Source organism: Artemia franciscana, chromosome 16 (assembly GCF_032884065.1).
Source record: "Artemia franciscana chromosome 16, ASM3288406v1, whole genome shotgun sequence".
NCBI classification, from domain to species: domain Eukaryota; kingdom Metazoa; phylum Arthropoda; class Branchiopoda; order Anostraca; family Artemiidae; genus Artemia; species Artemia franciscana.
Window position 1 is genome coordinate 23,714,450 of NC_088878.1, and position 21,841 is coordinate 23,736,290.

At 34.6% G+C, this 21,841-nt stretch overlaps 1 long non-coding RNA gene across 1 annotated transcript; it reads left to right on the forward strand.

Moving 5' to 3' along the window:
* The first annotated feature begins 608 nt into the window (after positions 1–608).
* LOC136037246 (uncharacterized) lies at positions 609–21,197 on the forward strand. Its single transcript, XR_010619896.1, has 3 exons — positions 609–761; positions 6,224–6,403; positions 20,744–21,197. It is a non-coding gene; the product is annotated as an uncharacterized LOC136037246 (long non-coding RNA).
* Positions 21,198–21,841: the final 644 nt, after the last annotated feature.

The following is a 21,841-nucleotide window of genomic DNA, read 5'->3' on the forward strand; positions in this document are numbered from 1 at the left end:
GATATTTTGGTCATGATTCTGTTTTGCTCACTAAAATTATTTTGCTTATTGCAGAGATCTCATTGCGTTTTCTGTTACTCGTGAAATTTTCTTTGTTGTATTACGATGTCAATGCACTAAGAATTAGCTGAAAGCCGCGTTCATTAAAACTAGGTGACAAGAAAAAAAGAAGGTTTTCAGTGAAAAGTCTTGTCTTAAATAACCATAAAAGTTCAAAATACTTAGCTGCCACTTAGCTTAAGGTAATTTTTAGATTATAATCTTGCTCCAAAATAGGTTTCTAAAGAGATAAACATAAAGAAAATATAATATTTAGTGACAAATTAAAAAAAAATTTATACCTTATTAGGGAGATAGGGCATTGGGAAGTGGCTTTATTTGTATAGGGCTATAGCTTTCGCAAGGGTATGGAGAGGCGGAAACTCTGTTGAAAGGTGTAAATTTGGAGGGAAAACTAAAACTGTAAGGAATACTAACATATTAAGATTTGCCTCGAGGGCTCGGCTGGGAAATGGCCCCTTTGTCTTTTTTATTTTGCTTTCATCTAAAATAGCAGCAGTTACAATTAAATCGTCTAGCTTTGATCCTACGTCTGAGCACATGTTCTTTGATTTCAAAAGTCTCGAGTTTGAGAATTCCATGGACGAATTTGTTTCCAAGTAGACAGTTTCACTTTCGCACCATAAGTTTTTCAATGCTAAGGCTTAGCTTCAGAAAAAAAAAATCTGAGTTCAAAATATTAAGCTGCCATACAGCTTAAGGTAATTCTTTTATATTTCAAACTTAAAAGCGGCAAAAAAAGTCAAGTCTTCCCGTCTGCTGGGTAGGTTTATTCTTCTTCCCTGCGAATGTTGAGGGGAGATAAACCAAATTACGACTCTTCCTGAAGTTTAAAGAAAAAACGATGAGAATAGCTTTGGGACTTAAAATTCAGCATTAATGTTGCATCCAGATGTAGCATTCTCCGTGGAACAAGCTTTCAGACACGCTCACTATAAAGTGAAGTCTCAAAAGTAGATTATTTCGATAAAAATTTTTGGGGCTTGTTCGGGCTTATTTTGAAAATCCCAGGGCGTTTTTTTACGCTGACAACGTGGCAACACTGCTCAGTTGTATAACTTAATTGTGTTGCTTGAGTAGCTGAGATGTTATATTTCTCGTGAGTATTTTCTTGATAGAACTTTCATTCTTCTATAATTTCCTGTATCTTTGTACTCCTTCTAAGTGTATTTCGTGCTTGTGCAAGGGGTCGAAATAAATTATTATAATATAAAAAATTCAATGCACAACAAAACAAAGAACAAAGTTGGCCAGTAAATTCGGAAAGGGTTTAAAAGTTTCATTCCTTATTCCCAAGTTCGTAAAATCCTTTGGTACTAACATGGATCTATTTTTAGGGCTACATAAAGAAGACCTGGACAGTTCTAAAGTCTTTTTCTAAACAATATTCCTGACTATTCATGTACAAAAATAACAAACTAATAATAAACATATAAATAGAACATCAGTAGGCTACTATAAGCTTCCATCAGGTCTTGATAAGCCAGCAATACCGGTTATTACCCTGCTAATTACAGTCATCACAAGGCATTCACATCTGTTAGAAATGAAATTTCAGCCAACAACAAAACAACTTTAAAATTGAAATAACTTTACAATTAAAGTTAAAATTAAGAAAAACTTTAAAATTAAAACTTCCATAGTAAAAAAAAATAATTTCTTAGATCCAACTTCCATTCTATTTATAGGTTGAAAAGATTATTTCCTATTGTTAGAATGCCCTATCGAAGTACAAATTTGTTTTGGACCTATACAATTTCACTGATTGAGTTTGACTAGCATATCGTTTGGGGCTGCATTTGTATGCAGTATTGTACCACTAAGAGAAACGTTCAACACTTTTGGCTAAAAAGTCTAATTTTTTTCTCTCCTTCTATAACCCTTTAAAGTCAAAGTTTTAACAATTAGTTTCTTTAAAACTCCCCCTTTCTCCTGTCCAATCCCCCCTGAAATGTCTGTTAATACTGTGAAGTTACTGGGTGTTGCCATCTCAAGCAACTTAAAATGGGATTGCCACGTTAATGATTTTTTTAAACGTACAAATAACTCCTTAATAAATTTAAATGTCCTAAATCACATTGTTTGAGGATTTTTCTCTCTTTGGTACGTCCTACCCTCGAATACGCCTGTCTTGTTTGGCATCCTGGCATCTCCAAAGAATTGTTGGACAGAATAGAGGAAATTCTAAAAAGGTGCCTAAGAATTATCTTAAATGAGGGTAAAGTGCTTTACATTTTCCTTCTTCGGAGAGCAAATCTAATCATCCTTAAGGAAAGGAGAGCGCACACTTTAATGCGTTTCGCCAACAATGCCGTGCATAACCCTCGTACTACTTCTCTTTTCGTTGGTAAACATTCCCCCCCCCCCGAACTCACCCCACGTTCTGTTTCAAGAAAAATCCCCCTTCTTGCCCCAATAAGAGTTTCCACTGAAAGATATAGAAGAACGTTCGTCCCTCACATAGTTAAAATTTTAAATCAATAGCCCCCTTCCCCCCTTCTCACTCCACTTTTATCTTATAGTTTTAGTGTTTATTTTACAATTGCGTACTTTGTAATTCTTGCTAGCTAGACTCTTGTTTAAATTTATTTTTTCTTCGAAACACTTATACAGGGTTCATTATCAGCAGTAAAACTAAAAGATATGAATAAAAATAAACAAAATTTATACCTAATAAACTAATTACATATAGTTTATTGCTCTTATTTTTTTTTCAATGCAACAGCGGAAGCAAATCTCTTTGACCTTTTCGGTTCCGGTTCGGTTCGGTTTCGGTTCTACTTTCAAAGTTTACAATGATTAATAGCAAATAGCGTAATTACCCCAAGGGTCGTCAGGTAATTACGCTCTTTGGCTAATACGCGTGCAGTTAGTTGAAATCATTTGAACAGAATGGATTATGTTGGACATAATGGATAATTATGGCCGGAAAGGGACCTTTTTGGTGGAAGCGGAGTTGGAAAATCTGGGGTGGGCCCACCCCAGATTTCTACTTGAAAGTAGCCTATCTTCAAGGGAAAAGTGAGGAATTTATATATATATATATATATATATATATATATATATATATATATATATATATATATATATATATATATATATATATATATATATATATATACATATATATATATACATATATATATATATATATATATATATATATATATATATATATATATATATATATATATATATATATATATATATATATACATATATCCATATATATATATATATATATATATATATATATATATATATATCTATATAAGCTACAAAAATAGACTATAAGCATCTTACACTAAACAGTTTAAGAAGGCGTAGCTATTAGGAACTTATATTATTAATTAAAAAATAAAAATTAATTAAGTTAGAAAAAGTTTTTCATGTGAAAATAAGGAGCAATATTAAAACGAACAGAAATTAATATTTATATGAGGGGGTATATATATATATATATATATATATATATATATATATATATATATATATATATATATATATATATATATATATATATGTGTGTGTGTTGTTTGATACACTATTTACAATATCTATTAAAAAAAAAGCTAAAAGCTCACATGGTATGAGCTCTAGCAAGATTCTAAGAATCAATAGATTTATTTAAAAGGAAAATCAGAGGCTTAATGCCGGTCGGGATTTAAAATAAGAGCTCTGAGTCCCGAGGTCCTTCTAAATATCAAAATTCATTAAGATCCAATCACCACACTTGTAAGTTATAAATACCTCGTTTTTTCTAACTTTTCCTCTCCTTTCAGCCTTCCAGATGGTCGAATCGAGAGAGACAACTTTATCAAGTCAATTTGTGCAGGTCCCTTACACGCCTACCAATTTTCATCGTCCTAGCACATCCAGAAGCACTGGAACTCGCCAAAGCACTGGACCCCTCCCCTTAAGTTCCCCAAAGAGAGCGGATCCAGTGCGGTTACGTCAATCACGTATCTACGAAATTTGCTTTTTCTACCCACCAAGTTTCTTCCCGATCTCTCCACTCTAAGCGTTTTCCAAGATTTTCGGTTTCCCCCTCCAACTCCCTCCAATGTCACCAATCTGGTCAGGATTTAAAATAAGAGCTCTGACTCATTAGTTCCTTCTAAATATCAAATTTCATTAAGATTTGGTCATCCCTTCTTAAGTTAAAAACACCTCATTTTTTCTAATTTTTCTGAATTAACACCGCTCCCCTAATTCCCCAAAGACAGTGGATCCTTTCCAATTATGCCAATCCCTTGTCTAGAACTTAGCGCTTATTCTTCCCATCAAGTTTAATCCCGATTTCTCCACTCAAAGCCTTTTCTAAGATTTCTGTTTCCCGCTCAAACCCCCTATGTCCCCCGATCCGATTCCAATTGATAATGGAGCATCCAAGACATAAGATCTTTCTATATATCAAGTTTAATTAAGATCCGATCACCCATTCGTAAGATACAGGTGCCTCAATCTTCACGTTTTCCAAGATTTCTGGTTTCCCCCTCAAACTCCCCCAATGTCACCGGATCTGGTTGGGATTTACAATGAGAGCTCTGAAGCACAAGTTTCTTTTAAATATCAAATTTCATTAAGATTTGATCATCCGTTCACAGGTGACAAGTACCTCATTTTTTCTATTTTTTTTTTTCAAAGCATATTTATTCTGAAAAATTTGAAAGAATGATGTATTTTTAACTTACGAAGAAGAAAGTATGAAACTTCTAAGTATGAAACTTCATACTTAGAAGGACCTCGTAAATCAGATCTCTTATTTTTAATCTCAACCAGATCCAGTATCATTGGGGGGGGGGGTATCGGAAATCTTACAAAATACTTAAAGCGGAGCGATCAGGATGAAACTAGATGTGAAGAATAAAAACAAGTCTAAGATACGTGACTGACATAACCGGACCAGATCCGCTCTCTTTGGTGGAGTTGGGGAGGGGGGGGTGTAATTCGGAAAAAGGAGGTATTTGTAACTTACGAAGGGGTGATTAGATCTTAATGAAATTTGATATTTAGAATGATCTTGTACTTTAAAGCTCTTATTTTTAAATTCCGACCAGATCCTGTGACATTGTTGGAGGGACAGTTGGAGGGGGAAACCGGAATTTTTGGAAAACATGAAAATTGGGGTATTTCTATCTTACCAATAGGTGATCGGATCTTAATGAAACTTGATATATAGAAGGATCCTATGTCTCAGATGCTCCATTTTCAACTCGAATTGGATCCGGGGACATAGGGGGTTGGAGGAGGGAAACAGAAATCTTGGAAAACACTTAGAGTGGAGAGATCAGGATAAAACTTGATGGGAGGAATAAGAAGAAGTTCTAGATACGTGATTGACATAATTGGAACAGATGCGTTCTCTTTGGACGATCTGGGGGCGGGGTGTTAATTTGGAAAAATTAGAAAAATTGAGGTATTTTTAATTTAAGAACGGGTTACCGGATCTTAATGAAATTTGATATTTAGAAGGAATTCATGTCTCAGAGCTCTAATTTCAAATCCCGACCAGATTTGCTGACATTGGGGGGAGTTGGAGGGAGAAATCTTGGAAAACGCTTAGAGTGGAGAAATCGGGATGATGCTTGGTGGATAGAATAAGCAAATGTCGTAGATACGTGATTGACGTAACCGTAATGGATTCGCTCTCTTTGGGGGAGTTCGGGGCAGGGGTTCAGTGCTTTGGCGAGTTTGGTGCTTTTGGACGGTGCTAGGACGATGAAAATTGGTAGGCGTGTCAGGGAGCTGCACAAATTGACTTGATAAAGTGGTTTTCCCAGATTCAACCATCTGGGGGGGGGCTAAAGGGAGAGGAAAAATTAGAAAAAATGAGGTATTTATAACTTACGAGTGGGTGATTGGATCTTAATGAATTTTGACATTTAGAAGGACATCGTGACTCAGAGCTCTTATTTTAAATCCCGACCGCCATTAAGCCTCTGATTTTCCTTTTAAATCAATCTATTGATTCTTATAATTTTGTTAGAGCTCATACCATATGAGCTCTTGGCTCTTAGCTCTTCTGGCCTCGTCATAAGTGCCATATGAGCTCTTAGCTCTTGTAAACATGCATTGAAAAAAAAAACAATTCTTGTAAACGTTATAATCTTTTACATTATACAGAAACACATTCTTCCGTTTTTGCAAATATCTTCTGCAGGTTCCTCTTTGGACTTGCAATTTTCGTTTTCAGTGGATATGGTGTTTTTGGTATTTCTTCAAAAATGGACCAGCTTGAGGACAAGTTCCGCAAGCGCAGAGAAAATTTTGTCCACTTTTCACTCAGTTGTAGCCTATAGCTTAATTGTGTTGTTTGAGTAGCTGCGATGTTATATTTCTCGTGAGTATTTTCTTGATAGTACTTTCATTCTTCTATAATTTCCTGTATGTTTGTAGTCCTTCTAAGTGCATTTCATGCTTGTGCAAGGGGTTGAAATAAATTATTATAATATAAAAAATTCAACGCACAACAAAGCAAAGGACTAAGTTGGCCAGTAAATTCGGAAAGGGTTTTAAAGTTTCATTCCTTATTCCCAAGTTCGTAAAACGGTACTAACATGGATCTATCTTTAGGGCTACATAAAGAAGACCTGGACAGTTCTAAAGTCTTTTTCTAAACAATAATCCTGACTATTCATGTACAAAAATAACAAACTAATAATAAACATACAAATAGACCATCAGTAGGCTACTATAAGCTTTCATCAGGTCTTGATAAGCCAGCAATACCGGTTATTATCCGGCTAATTACAGTCATCACAAGGCATTCAATTCTGTTAGACATTATATTAAAAAAAATAGTTTTTTTAAACTGAAAGTAAGGAGCGACATTAAAACTTAAAACGAACAGAAATTACTCCGTATATGAAATGGGTTGTCCCCTCCGCAATCCCTCGCTCTTTACGCTAAAGCTTTTAATTGTTTTAAAAAGCATAATTGTGGCAAAGAGTCAAACTTAAGCGTAGAGAGCGAGGGATTGCGGAGGGGACAACCCATTTCATATACGGAGTAATTTCTGTTCGTTTTAAGTTTTAATGTCGCTCCTTACTTTCAATTTAAAAAACTAGTTTTTTTATATACTTTTTAAACGTTTTTGAATTAATGCATCTTTGATTTTGGCTCTCCACACATAAATTATTAAAATGAAATTTGCATATTAATTCCTTTTTTGGCTAAATGGCTTTCTCTTAGTTTTGATCAGACGATTTTGAGAAATAAGGGATGGGGAAGGAGGCCTAGTTGCCAAGCAATTTTTCGGTTACATAAAAAGGCAACTATAAATTTTAATTTTTAACGAATTTTTTTATTAGTAAAAAATATACGTAACTTAAGAATTAACTTACGTAACAAACTTTTATATTCATTAATTTTTATTATATATATGAGGGGGTTTGTACCCTCGTTAATACCTCGTTCTTTACACTAAATCGTAAGTTTTGTCCTAATTCTTTAAGAATGACCCCTGAATCAGAAAGGCTGTAGAATAAATAGTTGAAATTACTAAAAATACTATAGCATAAATAGCGAGGTATTTAACTCCTCCTAAATGCCTCGCTCTTTATGCTAAAGTATTTTTAGAACCCCGCATATGCGTAATAATCTCTGTCCGTTTTAAGTTTCAATGCTGCTCTTTACTTTCAATTGAAAAAAATTTTCATGTTTATTTTTTCATTGTTTTTTTTATAGTAATTTTAGAAAATCTTGCGCCCTTTTCATTGAATTTCTGGTCCCCCATGACATATTTTTCCAAGGAAAGATCCTCCCACATAGCCCCCTCCCCTCAACCCCAACCCCAAAACAAAAAAAAATCCCCTGAAAACGACTGTACACTTCCCAATAATCATTATTATATGTAAACACTGGTCGAAGTTTGTAACTAGCAGCCCCTCCCCCAGGGACTTTAGGGGAGTAAGTCATTCCCAAAGACATAGTTATTATGGTTTTTGACTATGCGGAACAAAATGGCTATTTCAAAATTTTGATCTGTTGACTTTGGAGAAAAAATGAGCGTGGGAGGGGGCCTAGGTGCCCGCCAATTTTTTGGTCACTTAAAAAGGGCACTAGAAATTTTCTAGTTAGAATGAGCCCTTCCGTTAGAACGAGCCCTCTTGCGGCATTCTAGGACCACTTGGTCGATACGATGACCCCTGGGGAAAAGAAAAAAAACACAAAAAAACAAACAAATAAACACGCACCCGTGATTTGTCTTCTGGCAAAAAATACAAAATTCCACATTTTTGTAGATAGAAGCTTGAAAATTTCGCTATAGGATTCTCTGATACACCGAATGCTATGGTATAATTTTCTGAAAGATGATGGAAAGATTCTGTGACTTCTAGGGGGTATTTTCCCCTATTTTCTAAAATAAGGCAAATTTTTTCAGGCTCGTAACTTTTGATGACAAAGACTAAATTTGATGAGACTTATATATTTAAAGTCAGCATAAGAATCTGATTCTTTTGATGTATATTTTAGCATCAAAATTCCGTTTTTTAGAGTTTCGTTTACTATTGAGCCGGGCTGCTCCTTATCATCAAACAGTTCGTTACCACGAACTGTTTGATGAAATTTCAGCCAACAACAAAACAACTTTAAAATTGAAATAACTTTAAAATCAAAGTTAAAATTAGAAAAAACTTTAAAATTAAAACTTCCACAGTAAAAATAAATAATTTCTTAGACCCAACTTCCAGTCTATTTATAGGTTCAAAAGATTATTTCCTATTGTTAGAATGCCCTATCGAAGTACAAATTTGTTTTGGACCTATACAATTTCACTGATTGAGCTTGACTAGCATATCGTTTGGGGCTGCATTTGTATGCAGTATTGTACCACTAAGAGAAACGTTCAACACTTTTGGCTAAAAAGTCTAATTTTTTTTTCTCCTTCTATAACCCTTTAAAGTCAAAGTTTTAACAACCAGTTTCCTTATTATTCCCCCTTTCTCCTGTCCAATCCCCCTTAAATCTCTGCTAATACTATGAAGTTACTGGGTGTTGCCATCTCAAGCAACTTAAAATGGGATTGCCACGTTAATAATTTTTTTAAACGTACAAATAATGCATTTTCCTCCTCAAACTCCTTAATAAATTTAAATATCCTAATTCGCATTGTTTGAGGATTTTTCTCTCTTTAATACGTCCTACCATCGAATACGCTTGTCTTGTTTGGCATCCTGGCATCTCCAGTGAATTGTCGGATAGAATAGAGGAAGTTCTAAAAAGGTGCCTAAGAATTATCTTCAATGAGGGTAAAGTGTTTTACATTTTCCTTCTTCGAAGAACAAATCTAATCACCCTTAAGGAAAGGAGAGCGCAAATTTTAATGCGTTTCGCCAACAATACCGTGCATAACCTTCGTACTACTTCTCTTTTCCTTGGTGAACATTCCCCCCCCGAACTCACCCCACGTTCTGTTTCAAGAAAAATCCCCCTTCTTGTCCCAATAAGAGTTTCCACTGAAAGATATAGAAGAATATTCATCCCTCACATAGTTAAAATTTTAAATCAATAGCCCCCTCCCCCCCTTCTCACTCCAGTTTTATCTTATAGCTTTAGTGTTTATTTTACAATTGCGTACTTTGTAATTCTTGCTAGCTAGACTCTTGTTTAAATTTGTTTTTTCTGTTTCAATTTTACAAGTTTTTATCGTTTGACTATTATATTGATTGCAATTTTATGATGACATTGACCATTCCTTAAATTTTTGCTTTTTTTTACTGATACTAAAGTGCGAATTTGGCCCTTTTGGGCTTGTGATAGCCGCTTTGTTGAAATAAAACCTTAGCTTACCTAAATAAAGGTTCCCAAAAGTGCAACCAAAATATTCGGACTTTGTTATTTTATTCAGATCTGGCCTTGATTAAAGGTTTTAATCATTGTTGCACATTTCTGTATTTTCATCTCAATTATGGTAGAATCAAAGTAAAGCAGTTGTAATTACAAGATTAAGTTGTAATTATTACTTAACTACTCAATTATTACTAATTTAATTAGTCACTTACTTAATTATTATTTAGAACTTTCAAAAAACGGTTGCAACTATTAGTTAATTACAAGATGAAGTCAAATCAAGCTGAAACACTCACGGATTTTTAGGCTCCTCCCATAAAAACTGGAGACACAAATCAGGTAAAATCGGTTCTTCCACAGTAGCTCCATCAGCCACCAAAGGGGGCTCTGATGACGATCCAATCGGACTGCGAGCTATTTGGGCTTGTGGTGAGAGTCCACTTGTCTGCCTTGAAGGTGAGAAATAGCTGGGACCTTGTCGGAGGGATTGTACCCGTAAAGTTGAGCCGAAATTTGTACGCTGACTAGACAGAAACACAACACGGAGTCATAAATTTACAATAATGGATAACTATATCTAGCTAAAGCGCCTCTGCTCTTCCTAGTGAGGTTACCCTAGAGTAGATGAATAGTTTACCACAATGTCAATGCATGTTACTTGATGAAGTTTTCTTATAGTTTAGCTTAAAGACTTATTCTATTTGGCTTCTGAGTAGATCAGATTTCTTTAAAAGTTTTGTTTAGGAGTGAACTCTAACAATGTAATTTAAGTAACGTCATAAATAAAACAGAAATTACTTACGTTCGCGAAAAAAAAACTGGAAAATGGGAAAACACTGAATTGACTTCAAATTTCTGTTTTTAGAATTTTTCTAACCATCGACAATGGTAGCTATTGTATCTATATTAAACTTACAGAGATAAACTTAAAAATTCAAGTGTCTACAGTCAACAGGGTGATATTCGAACCAAATTTAGTAAATCTAAGACACAAGGAGTATTGGAATATTTAAAACAATTTCGAGTCAATATATCTTCGATGTTCTATAACACCTCATTCTTGATATGTTAAGTTGACCTACTACTACTACTACTACTATTACTAGGTACTAACTCACTGTAGCAACAAGCCACTTGAGGCCGACACAGCTACGTACACTCCTCCTCTATTCCAGTCTATTCAAAGCTGCCCTCTTTACACCGTCCCAAGATGTTCCCATTGCAAGAAAAACGTGCTTTTCTTTTGGCCCTAGACGGTTGGCTTAAAGTGACCTAGCTGACCATTTCGTTAAATTGACCTAGCTGACTAATATTCTCTTTTATCGTTATTGGATATGTGGCCACAATTATCGTCTATTCCAATGTCAAAAGAATGCTCGGTGACTGACAAAAAAACAATAGTCCAAAAAGTGAATATCTTTTATCAAACAGTTAGTGGTGACGATCTGTAGTAAGGAGCGACCCGGCTCAATAGTAACCAAAACTCTAAAAATCGGAATTTTGATACTAATAGTTACATCAAAAGAATCGCATTTTATTGCTGATTTTCAAGAAATAAGTTTCATTAAGTCTAGTCTTACCCATCAAAAGTTACAATACTGAGAAAATTTGCCCTATTTTAAAAAATAGGGGGAAACACCCCCAAAAAGTCATAAAATCTTAACGAAAATCGCACCATCAAATTCAGCGTATCAGAGAACCCTACTGTACAAGGTCCAAGCTCCTATCTACAAAAATGTGGAATTTCGTATTTTTTTGCCAGAAGACAAATCACGGATGCGTGTTTATTTGTTTTTTTTTTTGTTGTTGTTGTTTTTCCAGGGGTGATCGTATCGACCCAGTGGTCTTAGAATTTTGCGAGACGGCTCATTCGAAAGGAAATGAAAAGTTCGAATGCCCTTTTTAAGTGACCAAAAAAATTGGAGGGCGCCTAGGCCCCCTCCCATGCTCATTTTTTCCCAAAGTCGTTAGATCAAAATTCTGAGATAGCCATTTTACTCAGCATAGTCAAAAAAACCTTACAACTTTGTATATGGGGACGACTTACTCCCCCACAGTCCCAGTGGGAGGGGCGGCAAGTTACAAACTTTGACCAGTGTTTGCATATAGTAATGGTTATTGGGAAGTGTACAGATTTTTTCAGGGGGATTTTTTGGTTGGGAGGAGGGGTTTAGAAGAGGGGGTTATGTGGGGGAAACTTTCCATGAAGGAACATGTCAATTGGGGAAAAAGATTTCCATGAAGGGGGTGCAGCATTTTCTAGCATTATTTAAAAAAACGATGAAAAAATAAATATGAAAAAGTTTTTTCAACTGAAAGCAAGGAGTAGCATTAAAACTTAAAACGAACAGAAATTATTACGCATATAGGGGGTTCACCTCCTCCTAATACCTCAGTCTTTATGCTAAAGTATTTTTAGTAATTTCAACTATTTATTTTACGGCCTTTGAGATTCAGGGGATAAAATTCAAGCTTTAGAATTTTTTTTTATAATCGCTTTTATTTGCACAATCTCTCGTAGTCATAAAACTAAATGGCGCTTGTGCTTACACCCCAAACGAAGGGTGGTTCTCCGCCACCTAATGCAAGTTCCACAGCACTGCTTATTACACCATACATTGAAGACCTCCGCCGCACCGCTTCTCTTGGCACCAAATATGCCACCACGTCAAGCATGCCACCTAATATGCATCATTTTTACAAGTGAATGAACCCTTGGCCCTAAGCTTATATAAAAATTGTTGAAATAAAGGCCAATTATTAGAAATAGATGTAAGTTGCGAGTTGCGTCAATTGTGCTATTTCTAGTTTAGTCCTTATACTTCTTTAAGTATTTAACTCTTTCAATTTATCAAAAGTTTAGCATCAATTCACAAAATAAAGGGGGAGGGGCTAATTTTTCTTTTTTTTTTTATAATGAAAAAAGAAATCACCAATGCAACAGCACACACATAAAAAAACATAAAAAAACAGAAAGAGAAAAGGAAGACAGTTTTCCTACATTAGTAATTAATATAGATCAATACTTGAATGAAGCTCAACCCTACTCCTCCATACAATCACTCAGGTCAAACAGCATAGCCATACACAATCAACCATGAAGATTGTGTCTTGTTCTATTATACATCATGGGAAGTGCCAATTCGACCGAGTAAGCCTCTCCATAAAATGTAGCTTATGGGCGCCCATAGATAGATAGATATATAGATAAATAGATAGATAGATAGATAGATAGATAGTTAGATAGATTCTTATTCACACGAAAAGCCCAATTGGACCATGGTAACATACACAAAACAAGTGAAAAAAAATACAGCAACAAACATAGACTGGAGACATTAAACTAATTATTTAAGAAAACATCACGATACCTCATACCTACCCGGACGAACTTTCCAATATTATTTATAGTTAAGTAACACCTACTTCTCAAAATTTCCGAAATCCAAACTCTCCCCCCAACCTCCCTACCAAATATTTCCAAGCGCAAATCCCTCAACTCCCTACAATCCCCTGAAAAATGTTGCAAAGACTCTTCCATCTCTCCACACATAGGGCAACTGTAAGGACCATCCCTCAATCTATTTCTCCCTAAATATTTCCTATGTTCTCCAAGAGGCATAAAATTTCCCCTTACATACATTACCCATTTCAAATCACCCGGAGCCAATCCCATTTTTAGGTAAATTTCTTCGCCCCAATTCTCCTTGACCTCCGCATATATCCCAAGGGACGGCGAGGTGGCCTTCTCAGCTTGTCAAACCTGAACTTCCTGAGATTCTAGCCTAGTAGCAACTAACCTGGATACAGTCCCTACCATCTCTCCTATCCCCTTTCCCTCATTCCAGCAATTACCTAGCCCTGCACGATCTAATATACTCTTCACCTGATTTGGCCACGAATTCTTCCTCCTATCTTAAAGCATCATTAAAAATGCTTGTTTAACTAGCCTATTATCATCTCTCGATGATACCCTTTCCCATAATTTAACCATACTAATTAATCTACTCTGTCTCATACACTTTATTCCTATATCCCCTCGTAGTACTAATCCAATAAACTTATTATCAAGGCCTAACATACACTTAAAAAACCTCAACTGCATTCTCTCTAAATTCAACCCCTTTTTAAACCCCCAAAGCTCCGCCCCGTAATGCAAAGCCGATCTAACCCTAGCATTAAAAACATACTTTAGCAGTCCTACATCCCTAATTTCCTTGATACTACTTTTACTTAACAATCCTAGTAGTCTATTTCCCTTACTTTCTACTACCTAGGGAGGTAGCAGTCCTACATCCCTAATTTCCTTTATACTACTTTTACTTAACAATCCTAGTAGTCTATTTCCCTTACTTTCTACTATCTTGAGATGTTTTTTTCCATTTCCCATCTGCCAAAAGCCTACAACCTAAGTACTGAAATTCATCTACGTAGTCTAGTGTCCTACCTTTATACGTAAACTGACACTGCGAATCCATCTGTTCTCCTCTTTTCCTAACCACTACCACCGACTTCTTTATGTTTAACACTAATTTCTTATTCCTAAAATAAGAAGATGCTAGATCAAGTAGTTGTTGTAAATGTTCTTTACTTTCCGCTACTAATGCTATGTCATCCACAAAAAGTAATGCCATAATGCTTGCACTTGAAAGCTTAATTTTTGGGGCGCCTCTGCCTATCAAATTTTCTTCAAAATCAATAATATACAATGAAAATAGCCTTGGGGAAATTGTACATCCCTGCTTAACACCAAGTCTACTCCTAATAACGCTATTAGGCTGACAATTTCACATATTCTCTCTTTTTCTGGTTTAAGTGAAAAACATTAGAAAAGTAGAAATTACAGTTGGTAATATTCTTTAAAAAGGGCTTATTTATAGCACTTTTTATGCAACACAGAGCCTTTCCATAGATTTTGATTTTTTAGGGGGAGGAGGGGGGGTTTCAACAGGGAAAAAAGTTTTCACTTGCCATTTGAGCCGGGAGATAAGAAAAGATTTGAGATAAATTCGTAGGCTTTGATATTTGTCTTTGTTTATTGTCTATCATTCCATTTAAGCTGACAATATCTTATATTTTCTTGTTTTCAATTTTCAAGTTAAAAACACTAGAAAAGTGGATATTGCAGCTGACGAAATCCTTTAAAAAGGGCTCATTGGTAGCCACTTTCATATAACACAGAGTCTTTCCAAGGATTTGATTTTTTTTTTAGTGGGGGGAGGCTCAACAACGATCAATATTTTCTCATGTCATTGGAGCCGGGATGCACCAAAATTAGAGATTCAGTCTCGCCAAAAAAAGTACTTTACAGCTATTAAACTTTCTCTATTGACAAAATAAATAAATTAGAACATATAGATACTACAACTATTACTACTACTAACAACCCACCGCAGCCCCAAACCACCTGAGGCCAACATAGCTATACATACTCAGCCTCCGTCCCAATCTACTCAGAGCCTCCCTTTTTACACCCTCCCAGGAAGTTCCCAACTCCCTTAAATCTTCCAAATAAATTTTTTATTAAGACGGAGAATTTTTAATTAAGACAGTGAAAAAATATATAGGCTTACTAAAAAATAACCGAACATTTCGGCTTTCCGTCAGTAAGCCTTTATCAACCAAAAAAAAAGAAAAAGAGAAATAGAAAAAAGAAGAGAAGACAGGAAGAGAAGATAATAGAAGAAGAGAAAGAAAAATTATATAAAATGGAAGAAGAGGAGAAAAAGAAAAGAAGAAGAGAATCAAACGAATAAAACCAGAGTAAAAAGAAGAAGAGATAAAAAGAAAAGGATAATCGATCTCAACTATTTTCTAGTTTTCTATGCTAGATTTTCCTTCTTTCCTTTCTATGATCTACAATATTTATAGAGGTCAATTTATTAGTTCGGGAGCAAAATCTGTAGAAAGCAGAATGAATTAAGCGTAAAAAAGTGAGATTGCGATACTTGGTATCCAGCCAGTCCCTAACAATTAGAGTAATATATACTAGTTTTAAGTGTTAATATTGTTTTTTTCTTTGTTTTGAAAATGCTTGGTTTTCTATTGTCTAAATATCAAAATTCCTTTCCTGCACAATTACTATGAAAAGGGTATTTTGTCTTAATTTGCTGAAAAAAATTGAAATCAAACTGTGAAGATCTAACTTTCCTTGTGAAACGCGGGATTGAACCTGGGAACCTTCAATCGTGAACCCTGGCCTCATCCACTACGCTGTCACAAGGTAATTATCGATTTTATTTTTTTTTGTATTGATTATTGATTTATTTTGCATTGTAATTATATTTTTGATTTTCCTATGAATCTATTCAAACACTTCTGACAAAGCGCTTGTATAAGCAAATTTTGTAGTTTTTTTTAGCGGGGGGGGGGGACGAGAGGACTGCAAAACAATGGCTTATTTTTCAATTCAGGATTTGATAATTCAACTTCCTTTTTAACATAATTATACTTAAATTCTTAAAATGTTTCTACCGTTCTTTAAAATTGCGTTACTTTCTATATCATTTTTATTTTGCCAAAAATTCACTTGTCTCTCCTTTTTCTTAAATAGAAAAAAGGAGAAACATTAATCGTAATTAATGTCCAAATTTTGACAAGATTTTTGTAGAAACTAAATTTCAACTGGGGAGTGGACAAACTGCGGTCTGGGTTTAGAGGGGGACCAATATATTTTTCTATTTTCTTCTGCATTGGACTCCCTTTAGTCTGATGACTTAAATATGTAAGTTTTCAGCCTATCCGAAAAAAAAGGTTTTGGGCCCCTTTATTAATCCATTATTTTTTTGTGTTGGGGCTATTGAGACAACCTGCATGCACATAGTGTGTTCTAATTTAGTTCAACTTTCCCCTCGATAATCTGTCGAATTTCCACCTTCATATGCTTAGTCTTGTATTATTAGTGCTGCATCATTAGCCACAAAAAAAACTTTGGCAATAAAAAAAAACTGATATAATTAAAAAAAATTCTGAAAAAAAAGTATGTCTAAGAAGTGTAAAGAGCTCAAAACAAAATTAAGATTACGGAATAAATGAAATTTTGAATTATTAAATGAAATCATTGATACGTTTGCTGTGATTGTTTATTTAATTTCTGTCTGTTTTGGGTTTCGTTTATTTCTTTCATTTATTTAGAAATTTATTTCTGATGGTCTTGAGCATAATGTGGCTCTTTACTTTTCTCTGATAAACTCCTATAAACTGTAATTTGTCCGTTGCTTACAGATAGTACAAAAAAATTCCCCCAGACAATCACACTCTCTGAAAAAAACTCCCCCGCGAAAAATGTCTGTATGTTTTCCAATAAGAAATACTATCTGTAAAAAATGGACAAATTACAAAACTTAAGGCGCTTAAAATCTTACAATGGGGCTCTCTGATTGTTTTGTAGTTAGGGAGGAAGGGAGATACCTTAAAGGGTACATTTTAATACCAAAACATCCCAGCTCTTATTAAGCCTTCAGATAAATACAGAATTAGTTCTAAGGGAGACAAGCGGAGGGTGGAGGAAGAAATTGGTAGCATACTCTCCAGGACCGTATTCAGGACTTTGGTTTGGGGGGGACAAAAAACTTTAAAAACTCATCAAAAGTGTGGACTTGATTTTTAATCTTTATTGATTTATGGGAATATTTCTGGTCTAAACTCTTATTATGAAAGTAAAGACTAACATTCAACCTGAACATGAGCAGAATTTATTTTTTATAGGAGGGGGAATGCCCCATTGCACATTTTAAGGAAATTAAAAATTCTTTAGAGGAAAAACGCCTGGTTGGGGTTTGGAAAGTTGTGTGTAATAGAATATAATATCCGGATTTATCTCCAGTAACGTATTTACACAGTAATATTACGAATAGATATTTACAGTTATGTCGAAACAGTGTTCATTATTGTATCACTTTTAGTGTTGTTATGAATAACCTATAGAACAAAATTTGTTTTCACAAGCTTCTGGGAGGTTTTTCAACGTTGTAAAATTGTGGCAACTAGATGCATGGACACAAATTTTAAAATATATTGAGATGGGCATTTCTTAGCATTTCCCCAAACTCGATATCTGCTACTTTTACTACTCCAGACAGTTCATTGCTGCAAAAAGCCAGCAATCATCCCCCCCCACTCTTTTCAGAGAATTTACTCTCATTAAACGCTTATCCGACTTTTCCTCTTAAGCAAATTCCTTTAGATCTTTTCTTATGGCATTCCCTAGCCTCATCCAAGCAGGTCTTGCTTTTCGTTTGGCCGCAGTTGGATTTCCAAGTGATGCAATTTTATAAACTAATTATCTCATTTATAAAGCGTGACATGAATATTTTAACGTTTGTTCAGGATAGACGAAACAGTGGGATTCAGTCACATTTTTCATTCAGCTTATTTTTTTTGTGCACGTTAGACAAACATGTATTTGAAATTATCGCTTGACAATTCTTATGAAAAATACATACGGTAGCATATCTTCTTCAACCTCGTGTTTCACAGCCATACTTGATCTTCGTCTTCACCCTGTCTTCTAGCATCCTAATGTTGGTTCTATTTGTTATATACATTATCTTCCGAGCTTTTTACAACCATGTACCCCCCCCCCCACGCCTGGGGTATTCTACTTTTCATTGTCACTAGATCCACCTTTCCTACTAAAAATGCTTCCTTGGTAAATGAAGCCATGCACTTTGACAATTTTCTTGCTACCTAAGATCATTTCTTTATCTTCATTTATTCCTAACCTTAACCTTATCCTTTATTTTTAGTCCATTTCTAATTCCTAATTAACTTATTCCTAATCCTTTTACTTATTGCTTACTTTAAATAAATAACTTTATTTATTTAACCATTTCTTGCACACTGGAATATCAAATATGTTAGATTTGAAGATGCTAGATTAAGTATATTAGATTTAAAATGACAGATTTTATAAATACAAAATCTAACTAGGTAATTTCCTAAAAATATCTGTTGATTTTTCCTCCCTCGGTTCCTAGGTTTTTTAACGTATCGACTTCCTTCTATTAATTCTAAAAAAAAACTTTTATATTGAAAGTTTGATTCTGTTAATTTCAATGTAGATAGAAGGGTACACTTCCGATGGGACTGTCACAACACTCAGTTTAATTTAAAGAAGAAAATGTTAAAGTGGGACAGTAATCTTAAGAACAATAAAAAATAATAGCGTGACTCTAAAATTACAGCAGTCTATTACCAGAGCTATTTTTCTTTCCAACACCAAAAAAGCCTAAATTAGGTTTTTCCTATACGTTCCTATATTATTGGTTTAACATACCTAACTTTTGACTTTGACTCTTAGGGGGTATCCCCCAACTTTCGAAAATCAAGAAAATTTTCTCAGGAACATAGCATTGATGGGTAACACTGAGTTTAATGAATCTTATACATTTGGATTCTGCATAATAAGCTGATTCTTTTGGTATGTCTATTGATATCAAAATTTCGAATTTTAAAGTTTCGGCTACTAGTGAGCCGCGTCGCTCCTCACAATCAGTTAAGGAAAATATCAAGTGATGTATTCATTTTTAGCGTTGCTAAATTATCTTGGAAACTGTATATTCACTGAAATGGCAATTTTTTCTTCCTGGACAGTTTTTTTAGAAACATTTTTCTTAGACTTTTGGTTACCATGTGCTATTTTGCGGCTTTTATTTTACTGTTTTAAAAAGTAGAGTTGAGAAAAAGAGTCAAACTTTAACGTAAAGAGCGGGGTGTTGAGGAGGGAGCAGCTCCTTTCATGTACGGAGGAATTTCTGTTCGTTTTAAGTTTTAATGTCGCTCCCTACTTTCAGTTAAAAAAAAACTTGTTTTTTTTTATTTAATGTAAAATCAAAGAACTAATCCTGTCTTCTAAAAAATATTGTTTATCTTGTTATTACGCTAGTCGTGGACATAACCGAAATCTTGTTCGTATTGATATTTTTACGTGGGGTATGAAAATTGTCATGACCGCTGTAAAGCCGTTCATAAAGTCATAAAGTCTTTCTATTAAGTTTCATAATATTCTTTGTGACACTCAGAAAAAATTGAGATAATATGTTGAATGGATACCGCAGAAAGCAGTCCTAAAATATCGTTATATGTTTTTATCCCCCCCCCCTACTGACATGAATAGGGTGGGGGTACCGTTATAATGTACAAGGTTGTTCAGCTTTTGTTTACCATAAAGTGCAGGATCGTCGCTATATTATTCGAAGGTTTAGTGAGAATACGGCCTTCGTCGTCTGCGGAATGATTTTGTTTATTTTAAGTTTTAATGTTGCTTCCTAATTTCACTTAGAACTTGTTTATTTTTAAATTAAGTTTACCACTTATATGGGTATTTGCATATTAAGTGTTTTAATAATTTTTGAAACATCTCCATATGTAGGACAATTAATGTTAAGAATAAAAAAAAAACTTTTTCCACAAAAGAAACATTTCAAACTAATATAAAAATCCAAACCCCCCCCCCCCTTGATTGTCTTTCTAAGCCATTTAAACTAAAAATTGTGAGCTTCAAAATATCCCTTTTTAGTTTTTTCTTGTCTCTCAACTCTTGTTAGTTATTTTTATTCATTCCACTTTTTTAGGAACTAAGGCGAGTCACCTGAAATCAGTAAATGGGTCACTCTGTGGCCCATGGGTGTTAGGCTGTCGACCCCTAGTTTAGAATTTATTTGGCTGTAGATAAGTTTTTAAAAATAAATCTGCATATGATCTCCTTAGCTTATTCAAGTTATTTCTAGTTCATAAAACTTGTTACTTTGCTTAGCAGAGTTTCATTAGATTATAATACATGAAATACATTGAAAAGCACACTGAGAAAAGCAAATAGGCCTACGTAAATAAGTTGAATGAAATTAAAATTAAAATTTACCTTTTTAAATGTGACTCTTATTTCCAGGGTCAGTCAATGCCGCCTTATTTTGGGTTATGTAAGTAAGTTGAGTTTATAGATAAGTATTTAAATACAATTACCGGGCATAATCTAAAGGCAGCTTAATAGAAATTTAGTTTTATTTTAACATATGTTTCTACACCACGGGGGAGGGGCAGTTTCTTTTCAATTTTTTCAATGATAATACTAAATAATTTGTTAATGTGCACTCCAAGATACCTTGCTAGTTTGAAATTTTTCCCTTTCCAATTTTTCCCTTAATTTCCTCCTTTCCATTATTCCTCGCTTCCTGGCGGCTTTCCACGACTTGTCTAGAAGCAGAGACTTGCTCCAGCCAGTACACATGAAAAGGAGATGCTTGCTTCACGAAAAGGAGAAGAAACTCACAAACAGAAACTCAGCCGTATTTTTTTGAATCAGTATTTTTTTTTCCTGCAAAAATAAATTGATTGCACTTTTATTTGTCGTTTGATTTAATTTTTGTATTTCAGATATAGATTTCTATAGGTTAACATTCAAAGTTTGATTCAGATTGAATGAGCACTTAGCTCTCAGGAATTACAAATAGAATTTCGTTTTACTGTGGGTATATTTAGTCTCTTGTCTAGTTTGTTAAGCAATATTAAATGTGTTGCGAGAGCAACACTTTGGTTTTGTCGTATATTTTTTCCCTGGCACCCCAATTTCAGCTTATTCCTTGAAAGTGGTAAGGGTCTAACCTCTGCAGTTTTTACGGAAACTGTGGACCTTATGCCGGATTGATGAATATGACTGCATTTTGGAAAGCCTCGTAGAATTTTTGTTTTGGGCTGCCAAAGATCTATTGTTTCTACCCATTTCTGTTCGTGATTTCAGCTGAGTTTATCATTCGGTTTTTTGCACTTGGGATTGCGGTAGAGAAATGGTATCAGATTTGCCTCTTAAACTTTACTTGTTCTCTCATTGCTAAAGAAATTAGAGTTTAACCTTTGCTCCTTTCTAAGTGATGACGTTAGAAACTTTTTTACGGCAAAAAGTCAACTTACTAAGACGGATAGATTTTTTTTTTTCGACAGTCAATAGCTCTTGATGAGCTGATCAAAGTATATGTCATCCATTTCTTGG